The sequence below is a fragment of the Miniopterus natalensis genome, chromosome 6 (genome assembly GCF_054644295.1).
Source record: "Miniopterus natalensis isolate mMinNat1 chromosome 6, mMinNat1.hap1, whole genome shotgun sequence".
Lineage (NCBI taxonomy): Eukaryota > Metazoa > Chordata > Mammalia > Chiroptera > Miniopteridae > Miniopterus > Miniopterus natalensis.
The window spans coordinates 34,745,164-34,758,220 of record NC_142086.1 but is presented as its reverse complement, the minus strand read 5'-3'; the positions used below and the strand labels follow the sequence as shown (position 1 = coordinate 34,758,220).

Below are 13,057 nucleotides of genomic sequence, written 5' to 3'. Positions count from 1 at the left end.
CAAAAATTATCAGTTTATCAAATTATCAATTTCTTTTACGGCATTCCCAGAGAGAAATGTTACCAGTTACTTCTAAATTATGCCTCGGGCTCCCACCACTGAACTAGGAACTTCATTATGAAATCAAATATAGTATCTCTGCTGAATTCCAGCCACTATTCCCCACCCCTGCTCCACAGTCCAAGCCCATCTGCACCAGCCCACCTTCAAGTAGTAGGGGATATGGCTCAGTTCCCAAATCTCACTGTGCAGGGTATTAGCATAAACATTAATCTATCAAGGATCTAATGACATTTTAATTGCTCCAGCTAGCCTGGGGCATTTACCCTCCATTCCTTTTTTTAAAAGTATGTTTTTTATTTATTTTTTTAGAGAGAGAAAAGGAGAGGGAGAGGGAGAAAGAGAAACATCAATGTGAGGGAGAAACATCAATCAGTGCCCCGATAGGGGCTCAAACCCGAAACCTAGGCATGTGCCCCGATCTGGAACCAAACCCATGACCTGTTGGTGCACCAGACGACACTCAGCCAACTGAGCTACACCAACCAGGACTCTCTATTCCTTTTTTTAATGTTCTTTTCCATTTATTTATTTTTAATTCTCACCCAAGGATATTTTTTCCATTGCTTCTCAGACAGAGTGGAAGGGGGAGAGAGAGACAGACTGAGATAGAAACATTGACATGAGAGGGACACATCGATTAGTTGCCTCCTGCACGAGCCCCGACCAGGGCCAGGGAAGGAGCCTACAACCGAGGTACGTGGCCTTGGTCAGAACCGAACCCGAGACCCTTCAGTCTATAGGCCGACGCTCTAACCACTGAGCAGAACCGGCCAGGGCATTCCTTTTTGATGGTGGGGTTGGGGGTGGTATGTATATGAGGAGAACTACTGACAAAGGTGGTTTCAAATTTAAAACTAGGAAATTTCTGCCCTGGCCAGTGACTCAGTTGGTTGGAGCGTTGTCCAGTACATCAAAAGGTTGCAGGTTTGATTTCCAGTCAGGGCACATACCTATTGATGTTTCTCCCTCTCTCTCTCTCCCTCCCTCCCTCCCTCCCTCCACCAAATCAATAAAAAGATATCTTCGAGTGAGGATTGAAAAAATAAAAGTAGGAAATTTCTGAAGACCTTTTTTCTGGAACAACAACAAAAAAAGGTCTTTTAGGTAAAACACTTTTTTTTATAGTCCCAGGCTTTTTATACTTAAGTTTTCTTATCCCCTTTACAAGTAAAATCAGTGTGTAAACACTTTTATTAAAATGCAGTCTTAGGCTGTTTGAGGTGTTTCAAGAGCTTAGAGAATATTAGAGTTATTTACAGCTAACTCATATTGATTTTTCTGTCATCTTTAGGATTAATTGATTGGCTTCAAATAAGATTTTTGTACTACCTGCATCGGTGAGAATTTCAAGACCTCAGTAGAAAACTTAAAGAAATAGAAAACATATAGGAAGTATCATACCAAATAAATATTTATCCTTTGTTATGTTACTTTGCAAGTTATTCCAAAGAGACCTCTAAATAGTACGAATGAAACACATAGTTGTGGAAATAAACCAAGATCAACCAAAGAAGAAAAGCAAACATTGTTCCTTAAGAGCTTGCTATGGCAAGGGAATGTTGGCTTGCAGACCTCCTGGGTGAAATCTGGAACTGGAGAGGGCAAAAAAGACTTCTCTAAGGGTGCGGCAAGACTGCCACCCCCCCACCAGAATCTCAAAAGCTTATATAGAGACCTTACCAGGGTTCAGTTCCGTATTCGGCCCAGACAGTCTCCTTCTCGCCCTCTCAAGGCTGCATCCTTGAAAATGGCTCCAACATCCCAAGGACAGCAGAGGGGTGAGGAGCCTCCAATTGCCTGGCTATTCCTCACAGGTCACCCAGAGGTCAATTCCCCTCCAGGACTTTCCTCAACCCTCCACCACCCATGACACGCTCTTAGAATCTTACAGAGCCACCTCTTCTGCAGTGTGCCCAGAGGGTCAGCAAGGGGGCTCATTAACAAAGAGGAGGGTCATTTGGCAGCTACCTGGCTGCACTGGAGGATAAGCGCATGCGAGAGAAAACACAGATCAAGATCATAATTGCCAAAATAAGTAACCATTTCTTCCATCAAGGGCTCCATGATCCAAATCACTGGTTTATCAAAGCCCCTAAGGACTAAGAACTTGTTATACCCCCAGGATAAATTTCCAGGGTCCCACATGCCTGGGGAGATCCCCCTCATTGGGCCAAGCCTCCCTGCAGGCTAGAATAATCTAATCTATGTGGGTGTGGATCCCTCCAGTGCCCCACCTGGTCAGAGACCTGCCTTTGCTCTCATATCTCACATCCACCCTAACCATGCCTGGGTGCTTTCCCGGGTCTTTTGCTGGAACTTGGCAGCAGTGTTGATAAACTCAGTGGGAGTGTATTCTCTCATCATGAAGGTTTCCTGAGCTGAGGACTGCCCTGCTGCCTGGGGTCGTGGTCGCTGTGCTTTTGGCTCCCTTTGTACTAGGGGTTCGAGGGGACAGGGGTGTTTTGTCTGTTTCGCAGTCGATGGTGACAGCCTCCTCTTTGTCTTCCTCTTTCCCAGGGATTCCATCTCTTAGTGTCCCAATCAAGCAGCCTCTTCTCCCACAAGTTTTGTCAGATTAAGGGACCCTCCTAGAAGACTTTTGCCTGTTGAACCTCAAACTGTCTCCAGCTTAAAATAATCTTCGCATCAACTCGGGAAAATCCAGTGGGCCCTCGTGACTGACAGCAGGATAAAGGGGTTCATTTCCTGGGCAGGTTGCTGCAGGCCGTGGGTCAGAGTTCTACCTGCATGGAGGAAGGACAGGCCTTTCTCTTCATCCTGTCCTTATGAACCCACGTTGTCATGAATGTAAGCATATGTGCCTGAGTTTTAAAGGAATTCAGAATGGCTGAGGAATAGTTTCAGCAGCAGCAGCTCCTCCTTTTTGTTTCCAGTTAATTGTGCTATAATTAGACTGTACTGGGGGAGGAACATCCCTCAGCCAACAGACATAAGAATGTACTGGAGCTGGATACGGGGGGGGGGGGGGGGGGAATAAAGGCAAATGAAGATGACTCACAAGAAGGGGTTGGTGCCTTTGCATTGGGAAGGACTCTTGCAGTGGCTGGTTGTCTGTCTTCAACCCAAGAAAAGAGCCATGGGGGATGTCTGGCAAGGTGGCAAAGAGAGGCAGAGACAAAGAGAAATAGGAAAAATAGAAAATGACAATGAGGCTCCATCATTCAAATTAGCATTTAGCTTTCTTCCTACTCAAAGTTGGGAGAATGGTCTTCATCTGCACAAACCAGTGCCCGTCTCTTTCTTTTTCTTTGCCAACTGGTTTTTCCACAAATCTAAGACTAGCCACAAGATCTCATTAAGAGAGAATTCAGAGACTTACAGAACAAAATCGTTTGACCTGAGCAAAATTACAAATTGCAAGGAAAATAAAAGGTAAGAAAAATATTATCAATGATATCAAGAAAAGGAAAAAACAGAAGTCCAGTGAAAACATTACCCTCTTTTTTAAAAAATACATCTTATTTATTTCAGAGAGAGGAAGGGAAAGGGAGAGGGAGAGAGAAACATCGAAGTCATTGATCGGCTGCCTCCTGCATGCCCCCCCCGGGGATCAAGCCCACAATCCAGGCATGTGCCCTGACCAGGAATCGAACTGAGATCTCCTGGATCATAGGTTGATGCTCAACCGCTGAGCCATGCTGGCCAGGCACATTACCTTCTTTTTTACATAGCATACTCCGTAATGGATAGCTCTAAATAGTTTAGAAGATTTCAAACCTTAAAATCTTCAGTTTTAAAAAAAGTAACTGCAATTTAATACATGTAATATGTACCATTTGTACTAGGAGAGTGGCAGACAAGTCAAGACTGACTTGTCCTGGGAAGAAGTTGCTGAAATGTGATGTACATAGGGAAAGCTAATTGGCATCCACTTTAAAATACACAAGAAATTAGCCTACAGTGCCAAGCTATTAGCTCTTACTAAGAAACACTGAAAGACAGGACATATGCACTACGCTTGAAAAGGGCAAAAGTTATGTTCATTTTTAATGAAAAACTGTGATAGCCCTGTAAATTATAGACTGTTCAGCTTCACTTGGATTCCCAAAGAAAGGCTGGATTGAATCTTCACGCAATCAATGCAAAAACACCAGCAGTGCCAAGTATGGAAGAATGCTCAGCCTGGCTCTGTGAGGAGGAAATCTAGATAAGGTGAATGCAACTGATGCAATGAGGTGGACTTAAATGAGATTTTAATTCTATAATGCCTGGATTTTTTTTTATCAGCACAAATGTTTAGCATCATAGTATAGGGTTTGTAAAACTTAAATAAAGGCTTATATCCAAAGGGTTCAAAAGCTCAAAAACTCAGTATTGCCCAAGAACATTTCAAGGAATGATGCCTTATTTAAAGGCAGATATTTTCCCCTGCCGGGCGTGGCTCGGCGGTTGAACATCGACCTAAGATCCAGGCGATCCGGGTTCGATTGCCAGTCAGGGAGCATGCCCAGGTTCTGGGCTCGATCCCCAGTCGGGGGCGTGCAGGAGGCAGCGGATCAATGACTCTCTCATCATTGATGTTTCTACCCCTCTCCCTCTCCCTTCCTTTCTCTGAAATCAATAAAGATATATTTTTAAAAAATAAAATAAAATAAAAAATAAAGGCAGGTATTTTGGTGGCCACCTGCAGCTCCCTGAAGCCCTCCCATGATTAGTCGGGAACAAGCATGTTTCTCCCAGCGCAGGGCTGGATTTCAGGCCCTGCATACACGCGTCCTTGCTCCGAGCACTACTGCAGAAGCAGGCAGTCAGATTGCAATTCCTTCCACCTTCTCCCTCAGCCTTTTCCCTGCTTTATTTTTCTGCACAACCCATAACAGCTTGTAATACACTATATCAACTACTTTGTTTATATTTAGTCTCCTCATACTCGGACACTATATGCTCCATGTCGACAAGGAGTTTTGTCTGTTCTGTTTACTCTCATTGTCTCCAGCACTTGGTGTGCCCTATTAATTAAGATAATGCTGAATAAATCATTGTTGAAGGAACTATAGAGGAAATGGGTCAGATACAATGAAATAAATGAAGGAAAATAAAATAATTTTTGAAGGCAAAAAGGAAAAGAATACCCTTGTTATCACTTGGTTTATTAACAGTAGCTTACCATGGCCCAGCTTCTGTGGCTCAGAGATTGAGCACCGACCTAGGATCCGGGACACCCTGTTTGATTCCCAGTCAGGGCACACGCCCAGGTTGCAGGCTGGATCCCCAGCTGGAGGTGTGCAGGAAGCAACCGACTAATGACAACTCTCATCATTGATGGTTCTCTCTCTCTCCCTCTCCCTTCCTCTCTCTGAAATCAATAAAGATATATTTTTGAAAAAAAAAAAAAAAACAATGTCCTACCATGATAGCCAGAGTCAAGAGATGATCAATAGGGACTCATTGCCCTTGATGGAGACCTGAACACCAAGACAGCATTAAAATCTTCCTTTTTCCTTCTTTGGGCCTTCCCTTTGCTCTGCCTGAATTCACCAATAGCAATCCCATGTGTAAGGCAGTGTGACAAGAACGCCCTCTAGTGATGTGCCTCTCTGCCAAAGTCTGTGAAGCCAGGGTGAATTGGGGAGACCCGGCTCAGTACTTTCCAGTTTAAAAGCTACATTCTTGGCCTGCCCAGGTAGCTCAGTTGGTTAGAACGTCAACCTGATACGTCAAGGTTGCGGGTTTGATCTTCAGTCAGGGCACATACAAGAACCAACGAATGAATGCATAAATAAGTGGAACAACAAACCGATGTTCCTCCCTCCCTCTCTCTCTAAAATCAATCAATAAATAAACACTAAAAATACTAAACCATTGCTTTTATTATTTCATAATAACTACTCCTAAGGATTGGTAAATTATGCCCCAGAGCTCCAGAAAAATCTTCCCATCAGAGAACGTTTTATTCCATGTGCATATTAACCCCTAAATAGCATTTACTAACATACCTAGATATATATCATCTTGTTGATGACAACCAAACTTTTTTTACAATTTATATATAATTTTAATAATATCTGTGATATTATTCAGTGCTTTCTATTTTATTCATGGATTTTATTAAATAGTTTTCCTGTTGGGTCCACAGATTATAAAAGGAGTTAGTCTGTCACTACTTTTCAGTATCTACTTTTATTATTTTACTAATAAACGTTTTCTTTAAATGTCACTTACAGAAGTAATACATACAAAAAGATGCAGACATCATACTGTGCAGCCTGATGAATTATCATCAAGTGAACACATTCATGCAACAACCACCAAAGTTAAGAAATGAAATGTTGGTCTCTAACGCCTCCCTTATGCTCTTACAGTCACTGCTCCTTTCCTCCTCCCAGAGTTAACCACTAACCAGCTTCTAACAATCTGCGGATCTGCTTGAATCTAAGTTTGACTTTTGTGAGCCCCTTGACTCTTCATTATTGTGCTAACTAATGGCAAAGCTGGGATTCAAATTTGACTGTCTTTCTACAACGCCTATCCTTTTGGAATGTTCTTAGTGGTTGTTTCCATTCCCTACTGATATGGCAGAATTGCTAAGAAAAAGAAAAACTAATTATTTCTTCAAATTACACAAGTTCCCACACTGCACCTTGACAGGAAAGAAAAATTCCCTTCACACATCCAAGCAAGATATCTGAATGAAGATGGGCATTAAATCTAATTGTTTATCAAACAATGACACTACTAACTCTAACAACTTTGGATGTATATAATAACTGTATATAGATGTGTGTGTATATATGTATGTAAACATGTATGTTATATATTATTTGCATATAATCCTGTGTCTGCAATGCAATAAAATATATTTTTCTAAGTTTGGCACAAACTCATTTGGTAGTAACACCTGCCCTGAACGTATGTAAGGCTAAATATAGTCTTTATTTATGTAAATATAACTTATTATATGAATATAACAAATAAATATATTTTGCTGGTGAAATGTTAATGTGTTTGAATAAATTGTACGATTCCAGACGTCCTGGGTATGTCATGTAATATGGTGTATGTATAATATTATCTGATTCCAGAATCAGATGACTTCTAATTTCTGTAACATCTGGCCCAAAAAGTTTGGCCAAGGAATGAGGGATGTGTACAGTGAGGATACTGTATAGTTGGTATAGCAAGTGAGTTATACTTCAACCAAAAAAAAAGAAAAGAAAATGAATGAAAAGAAATCTGGTAGCGTACACATAGATTTCTATGTACTTTAAAAAAATGTCCTGAAGGAAATCTAAACCTCTTGAACTATTATAGGCAAATAATAATACAATCAACCAATGCCCTGTTCCACTAAGAGATAACCAAAAAATAAGAATGCGGCATTGGAAAAAGTACCATACTTAACAGAAAGCTGATGAAACTCCATAGTTTAATAAGCTGCCCTCTTTCATTATCCCTGCCTAACAAAACAAAAATGTCTTTTGAATATCATATATCGCCCGGCTGGGCATGGCTCAGTGTTGAGCATCGACCTAGGATCCAGGAGATCGCGGTTGGATTCCTGGTCAGGGGCATGCAGGAGGCAGCCGATCAATGACTCTCTCATCATTGATGTTTCTATCTCTCCCTCCTTCTCCTTTCCTCTCTCTGAAATCAATAAAAATATCTTTTTAAAAAAATAAAGTCATTCTATAAAAAAATATATATCATATATCCTTGACTTTAAGACTTTTTTCACATGTGATCATCTCTGAAATCTAAATGTATTTACAGTTAAGGTGTATGTTTAGTGAATAAGCAAAATGGCTGTAAATAAATCAGAGAACTTTACAGTCACAGGTATCCAAGGAAATGTTGTCTCATCATGCTTAAGGATTTCACCTGTTTCTACTAGAGGACCACAACTCAGTAACATTACAGGGTATCTATCCATAGGCACGCTGTCAAAAGCAGTCACAGAATTCTAAATGGTGCCTTAGTGCCTCCGGCTATGAGATTTGACCCATATAGACCTATTCAGCAATCTTTTCACAATGCATAAATTAATTTTAGAAGTAACTCCCTCAAGTTAGCAGACTAGAAAATAAATTGATTCATTAAGCACAGTTATATCATTATGATATAAATATGTAAAAGGTCCAGTTAGAGTACAAAAATACTATAATAAAGAGCACTTAATTCTGGCATTCTCTCCCTCTCTCTCTCTGATGTGTCTCTTTGTTTTCTTTCTCCTAAGCTCCAGGGGCCCTTCTTTTATCTCTGTGACTTGTCCTGAGCCCACACAGCCAGGCTGTGTCACTTTCTAAATAAACTTTTGCTTGTAAAAAAAAAAAAAAAGCACCTAATTCTAATTCTTAATCATTAGATATTGATTATAAACATGAAATTATATAATTTTTTTTCTATTTAAATGTAATATATATTTCCATGTAACATTATCATGTGTGTGCTTAAAAGGAAGTTCTCATGGCCCTGGTCAACTAGCTCAGTTGGTTAGCGCATTGTCTGGTTGCACCAAGGTTGCAAGTTCAAACCCCATTCAAAGCGCATACAAGAAGCAACCAGTGGATGCAAAAATAAGTGGAACAAGTCTTCTTCGTCTGACATCTTGTCAAGGCAGCAGGGTGGCCCCATGCTCCGAGTCTCGCCATGCTGCCCAAGGACGACAAAAAGAAGAAAGATGCTAGAAAGTCGGCCAAGAAACACAAAGACCCAGTGAACAAATCCGGGGGCAAGGCCAAAAAGAAGTGGTCCAAAGGCAAAGTTCAGGACAAGCTCAATAACCTACTCTTGTTTGACAAAGCAACATATGACAAGCTCTGTAAGGAAGCTCCCAACTCTAAGCTTATAACCCCAGCTGTTGTCTCTGAGAGACTGACGATCCCGGCTCCTTGGCCAGAGCAGCCCTTCAGGAGTGACTTAATAAAGAACTTATTAAACTAGTTTCAAAGCACAGAGCTCAAGTAATTTACACCAGAAACACCAAAGGTGGGGATGCCCCAGCTGTTGGAGAAGATGCATCAACAAAAGGTCCCACCAGCTGTACATTTTGAAAAATAAAGCTTTATTAAATCAAAAAATAAATAAATAAATAAGTGGAACAACAAATTGATGTTTTTTCCTCTCTCTCCCCCTCTCTAAAATCAATAAATTAATATTTTTTTAAAAAAGGAAGTTGTCATTTTGCAACTTGCTTTTTTAATTGATATCTCATATACAAAGGGTGCCTATTCCACAAACATTTCCCATACTAATGAACATTTTTATTATTTCTAATTTTTTGCTATTTCAAATGTGCTTCAGAATATCTCTAAAGGGTATATTAAAAATGACTACATCCTGGTTGCCTTCAGGAAGAACAAATCATGAATAGACACATGGGTTTGAAAAGGACACTTACTGTTCCCTGAACATCCTTTTATACTATTTGAATTTTTCCACATAAAAACAGCTTTAAATATAATATCAGTATTGTGGAGTCACTAAAATTGAAAAACAAAAAGCAAAGCTGCAATTAATTTGCCTTTTTGGGCTTATTTTTTGGTTACAATCTACCTGGTACTGCATTAAGAGCAGTACATATATTGCCTCATTTAGCCTCATTTAATCTTTATAGTTACCTTACAAGACAGGTATTACTTTCCCCACTTTACAGATAAGGAAATTGGCTGTGAACAAGTCAATTAATTTTCATGAGTCACAGAGAGAGGAAGAAAGAGAGAGAGTGACAAAACCAGAATTTAAACCAGATCTTTCTGCCTCAAACCCCTGGGTTCAGCCACTAAGCTTCAAAATAACAATAGCTTCTTCACCAGAAACTTCTACACTCCACTGCCTCCAGCTGTGCTACATCTTTGGGAGTCATTTATAGGGTTCTGGTGAACTAGGTTTTCTCATGCCCCTGGACTTTTGCCCATGTGTCTTTTCTGTTAACATATCTTCCCCTCCTGGTTAAAATTCCTACCCAACCTTCAGTGATCAATTTTTTTCATCTCTTACCATCTTTCCCTAAACCTCAAATTGAGAAGAGTGCCTTTCGTCTGCATTTTGCAACATTCTGTGCTACTGATGTGCTCAAAAAGCTGTTAGATCACCTCTGTGTCTCCCAGTGGACAAGTCCTTGGGGTCAGGAAATCTAAACATTCCTCATATTACTAGCCCCCGTGCTAGTAATATTTAGCATATATCAGACCCTCAATGACTATACCACATGTTGAATTCAAGTCAATGACTAATACATACAAAGAGTCACAGAATATTAGAACTAATTCAAGGGTTCCAACCCTGACTACACACTGTAACCTCAGGAGCTTTTAAAATGGGTTATCTAGCCTTGACCTAGAACTAATAAATCAGAGTGTCCATAGGCAGAACTCCACAGTCTATATTATTTAAAAGGCTTTCCAGGAGATGCCGAGTTTGGGAATCTCTGACTTATTCTACTTGTCTCATTTTATAATATATGGAGATTGGGCCCTGGCTAGGTAACTCATCTAGTTAAATCATCCTCCGGATACTCCAAGGTTGCAGGTTCAATCCCTGGTCAGGGCACATACAAGAAGCAACCAATGAATGCATGAATAAGTGGAACAACAAATCAATGTTTCTCTCTCTCGCTCGCTAATCAATAAAAATTAAAAAGTAAAAAATAAGTAAATTTTAAAAATAAAATACGGAGATTGAGACTTAAGTTAAAAAACTTGTCAAGATTACACAGAGAGAAAGACAGGACTTGAACCCTAGTCTCTTGACTTATAGCTTTTTTACTTAATCACTCAAAAACTATTTGTAAATGCATCTTGTGTGAAAGCGTGATGCTAGGCACTGGAGATACAGTGGTGGATAAACTAGACATAGACCTACGCCAGAGTCTGCAGTGTAATGGGGAAGACAGAATCAAGCACGTGACCAAATAGTTTGGGGGTTTAAGGGTTAACAAGTAAATCTTACTTTAGCTGGGCCCTGAGAAATATATATACAGAAATAATTAGCTCCTGGCCAGGCGTGGCTCAGCGGTTGAGCGTCAACCTAGGATCCAGGCGATCGGGGTTCGATTCTTGGTCAGGGCACATGCCTGGGCTTCGGGCTCGATCCACGGTAGGGACCATGCAGGAGGCAGCCAGTCAATGAGTCTCTCATCATTGATGTTTCTCTCTCTCTCCCTCTCCCTTCCTCTCTCTGAAATCAATAAAGATATATTTTTTTAAAAAAGAAAGAAAAATAATTAGCCTTGTGTTTCTCAGCCTAAAATATTCTTGGGCCCATAAGAATTCTTTTAATTTCCTATTTTCATTTTGATGACAACCTTAAAAATAAACAGAAACATGTTCTGGATCTTTTGTGACTGAGTTCTGACCAAAGCTTTAAAAGCCCATGTTGAACATGTGTGTTATTTATTGAGTAGTAGTAGGACTCTAATGTTCTCAAGCTAATGTGAAAAAAAACAAGAGACCTAGTTAAAATGTGTATGTTGCATTCCTGTCAAGTGAAGATCAAATGCCCTGCATGAACTCTGCAAGAATAAATATTTCAGGGTAGCTCACACAGGGGGAGTGGTAGGTGAAGGATGTCATCCCACAGCACCTGTGGACAGGTCATGCTGAACTTTAAAGAACTTGAACTGTGAGAGTCAAGTGTAGCTGCAATTTCAACTTCAACTAAACATAACCTATCCCACTAAATTAATAATGTGAATTGCTTTTGGAAAATAGTGATGGGGAAAAAATGAAAATAAATAAATAATTTTAAAAATAAAATAATCAATAATAATAATAGTAACCTATATACCTCTGGATATATAGTTTTCTTTTGGGAAGAGGAACTGCAAGGCTGGAAGACTGGATGGGTGGGAGAATTTTTCTTGTTTTTACTATACACCCTTTAGTACATTTTTAGTGATTAATTTTTTTTTTCTTTTTAGTTAATGTTTTTATTTTGGATGTGCTGCTGTATATGAACTGTCAACTTAAAGAGTTACAATTTTATGTTTGTACTATTTTATATTGTAATAAAATAATTTAAATCAATATTTGGACACAAGAAGATACATATTTTTTTTCTTTTAAAGTGATTCATACATTACTCACTAGGCAAGGGGGGAGTAAGCATGCATGTTGGGGGGTCAGTGGGAAGAAGCACCTGAGCAGAGTTGAAAAGCTCACAAGAGAGAAGGTCCCACAGGGAGAAATCCCAGTTGGCTCAGAGCATGTCTGGTGCAGAACCAGTAGGGGGCAGGCCAGACAGACCTGCCCTGACAGCCCCACCACAGTGAGGATTTCAGTCTTTCCCCTAAGAACAATAAGAAGCCCTTGTTCTTTATATCGCTCACATTAAGCATTTTAGAAATCAATTTCTGTTGCAGGTATTTGAAATTCTAAAACTACATTATTTTAAATATAATGTCTCTCCAAATTCATCCAAAATATTAATATTTTATGATATCCAGGCAAGCAAAGAATGGCATAATTTGAATAAAGTAAAAGAATTAACAAATTTATAGATTGATATGTAGACCTGATCCGTTCAATAGAGTTGCTAGCTAGTGGGCACTTGAACTGGGGCTAGTCCCAGTTAAGGTGTTCTGTAAGCATTAAATGCATACCAAATTTCAAATTAATACCAAAAAGATTATAAAACAGTACATTCAAATATGTTTATATTCATTACATGTTAAATATTATTTGGGATATATTGAGGTAAATAAAATACATTACTGACTTTTTCATCTGTTTCTTTTTACTTTTTTAATGTGGCTACTAGAAAGTGTAATTAGCCCTAGCTAATAATAATTTTTTAAAATCATAAAATTCATAGTATGTACCTGGCTCTGTTGTAAGTCCTTTGACATGTGTTAAGGCATTTAATCCTCACATAAGCCTAATGAGATAGGTGCTATTATTACCCCATTTTGCAGATTAATAAACTGAAGCACGGACGCTGCATGGAACATTTTTGGAAGGGTACAAAGAAACTGACAACAGTGATGGTGCCTTGAGGAGGAACTGGGGATTAAGGTATTAAAACAAATTTCTAGACC

General features: G+C 39.5%; 1 pseudogene; it reads left to right on the top strand.

The window, feature by feature from the left end:
* The first annotated feature begins 8,670 nt into the window (after positions 1 to 8,670).
* Positions 8,671 to 9,094, top strand: LOC107536693 (small ribosomal subunit protein eS25 pseudogene; annotated as a pseudogene).
* Positions 9,095 to 13,057: the final 3,963 nt, after the last annotated feature.